This window comes from Gossypium hirsutum, chromosome A03 (genome assembly GCF_007990345.1).
Source record: "Gossypium hirsutum isolate 1008001.06 chromosome A03, Gossypium_hirsutum_v2.1, whole genome shotgun sequence".
NCBI classification, from domain to species: domain Eukaryota; kingdom Viridiplantae; phylum Streptophyta; class Magnoliopsida; order Malvales; family Malvaceae; genus Gossypium; species Gossypium hirsutum.
Window position 1 is genome coordinate 88,546,103 of NC_053426.1, and position 3,125 is coordinate 88,549,227.

At 35.3% G+C, this 3,125-nt stretch overlaps 1 non-coding gene across 1 annotated transcript; it reads right to left on the minus strand.

Annotated features, from left to right (window-relative positions):
* Nucleotides 1-2,771: 2,771 nt before the first annotated feature.
* Nucleotides 2,772-2,878, minus strand: LOC121226428 (small nucleolar RNA R71). Its single transcript, XR_005924247.1, has one exon. It is a non-coding gene; the product is annotated as a small nucleolar RNA R71 (small nucleolar RNA).
* Nucleotides 2,879-3,125: the final 247 nt, after the last annotated feature.

Below are 3,125 nucleotides of genomic sequence, written 5' to 3' on the forward strand. Positions count from 1 at the left end.
ATTGGTAAACCTCTTGTAGATAAAATTCGTAAATATGGGGTAGAAGAATTTAGAGCTACTGCTGAAAACAATCCAGAAAAGGCTAAATTCTGGTTAGAAAACATTATTAGAGTTCTTGATGAATTTTCATGTACACTGGCTGAATGTTTGAAAAGTGTTATATCTCTATTAAAAGACTCATCCTATCAGTGGTGGAACACCTTAATTTCTGTGGTACCGAAAGAAAAGGTCACAAGGAAATTTTTCCAAACTGAATTCAAAAAGAAATATATTAGTCAGAGCTTCCTGGATCAAAAAAGGAAGGAATTTTTAGAGCTTAAACAGAAGCATATGACAGTATCCGAATATGAAAGAGAATTTGTTCGACTGAGTAAGTATGCTAGAGAATATATCCCAAATGAAATCGACATGTGTAAGTAGTTTGAGGAGGGTTTAAATGAAGATATAAAATTGTTAGTTGGGATTCTAGAATTAAAAGAATTTATGGTATTGGTCGGCCGAGCTCATAAAGCTAAAGATGTATCGGCCCGTTTTCAGTTAAATTAAAATAGTAGTTTAGGGACCACAAATATGAAGTCAAAATATTTATTTTATTATTATTTTAGTGTCTACAATATGTTAATAGAGTCATATGAAAATTTCGTTAAGAAATTTTATCATTTGCATGCTTCATTTGTGAAAAAAGACTAAATCGCGTAGAGTGCAAAAGTTGGGTTCTAATAGCTAAAGGTGTCTAATCAACCATAATTTATACATATTTTTATCCCATACTTAGCACATTTATGGATGATTTGTCCTTAGATTTGGTGAATTTGAAGCTCCTAATCCTTTAGTTTGATGTTTTATACTTAGGTGAGCATAGGAGAGTAAAAAGAGCGAGAAACGGGCTAAAAAAGAGAAAATGGGCCAACATGGGAAGTCAATACGGCTTGGACTTCCTCACACGGGTAGACCACACGCCTATACCTATTTAACAGCCTTGACCACGGTCTGAAGCAATTACACATGGGCATGTCCCTATCGAGCCCAAGTATAGTTCTATTCGGAAAGGGCCACTTTTGAGGGATCTTAGGCATTCTAAAGCCTATTTAAACACCTAATGAGGCACTTGGAAGAGAACTCACATAGTAGGAGGCAAGGAATTACTCAAGGAAAGCCAATTGATCCATCTCAGAAGCCGGATTCATCATCAAGACTGAAGATCTCCTTTCAATTTCCTTCAGAAGTTTTGGGTTTTCTTTATGTTTTGTTATCTTTATTATTTTGAGTTGTTTTCTTCATAATTATGAACTAAAACCCCTAAATACCTAAGGGGAATGAAACCTAAGACGGATCTTGTTATTATTATCTGAATTGTATGATAAATATTTGACTTGTTCTTAATTATGTGTTCTTAATTCTTGTTTTAATATTCCAGGATATTGATTCAAGTTAATGCGCTTATTCAGAGGAGCAAAAGTCCCTGTCTAAGAGTAAATTTGTCGTAATTAAGCGGAGTTGATTGCACGGTTAGAGATAGGGTGACAAGATTTTGCCGGATTAGGGTGAAACCTAACAAGGGAGTCCATAGATCAAGTTAATGCAACACTAGGGTGTTAATTAGAAAGAGATTTCAATTAATCAACCCAGGGTTAGACTTTATTAGTCTCAAAAGAGATAATAATATAACTTACGGATTTCTACGGATCAAGTCAAATGAATAAATCGTCTGATTCAGACTCAAATAACAAGCGAATTCTAGATCGATTTTTCCTTGGATATTGTCTTAATCAATCGAGTTTTCCCAAAAGCTTTTCCCCAATTTTCTCTCTGTGCACCCTTAGTTTAGTTAATTAGTTTAGAAAAACAAATCTCTTAATCTTTAGGCTGGATAATAAAAAGAAAGAAATTACTAGTACTCATGGTTCCTTTGGGTTGGACAATTTGGTCTTGCTAAAGATATACTACTGTTCGATAGGTACACTTGCCTTCATTGTGATAATAGTTAGTTTCAGGAACGATTAAATATAAATTTTTAAAACCTGTAGCGAATATCACGTATCAAGTTTTTGGCACCGTTGTCGGGGAACTAAGATATTAGGAACACTCGATTTTTATTACTTTAGCCATTTTACTTTATTTGCAGTTTAAATTTTTATTTTATTTTCTAATTTTCTCTTTTATTTGCTTCTGACAGGTTTTTCTAGTTTATGACGAGAAGAAACCCGTCAGGACCATTACTTTTTAATAGTGAGATCGATTGCACAGCTCACAGAAACTGAAGAGAAATAAGGCGAAGCTTATGATACACAGAGGAAGAGCAAGAGGACGATAGTCAAACCACAATCGAGGATATGGCTGAAAATAAGGAAAATCCGCTACCTTCTGCGATTGCCACTGATCCAATAAATCAGAATCATGCTTCACGCACTATGTACGATTATGCTAAACCAAATTTAATAGGAACTGAGTCAAGTACAGTTAGGCCTGCTATTGCTGCAAATAATTTTGAACTGAAACCTAACATGATTCAAATGATACAACAATTTGTTCAGTTTTATGGTTTGCAGGATGAGGATCCAAACAATCACTTGGCGAATTTTCTGGAGTTTTGCGACACATTTAAAATCAATGGCGTTTCTGATGATGCCATACGCCTACGGTTGTTTCCCTTTTCACTGAGAAACAAAGATAAATAGTGGTTGAACTCGTTACCTCGAGGGTCAATCACTACTTGGGAACAAATGACCGAAAAGTTTTTACTAAAATATTTTCCACCGGTTAAAACGGCTAAATTAAGGAATGTTATCTCTTCTTTTGTGCAGATGGATTTAGAAACACTATATGATGCATAGGAGAGATACAAGGACCTGTTGAGAAGGTGCCCTCACCATGGGTTACCACTTTGGCTATAGTTTCAAACTTTTCAGAATGGCCTGAACCCTTCAACTAGACAGATGGTTAACGCAGCCGTTGGTGGGACTATCAATAATAAGACACCTGAGGATGCTTATTAATTTATAGAAGAGATGTCACTGAATAATTATCAGTGGCAAGTCATGAGGACAAAGCCAACGAAAGCAGTCAGCGTTTTTAACGTCGATTCAATCACCATGCTCTCTAAACAGGTAGAACTTTTGAATAGA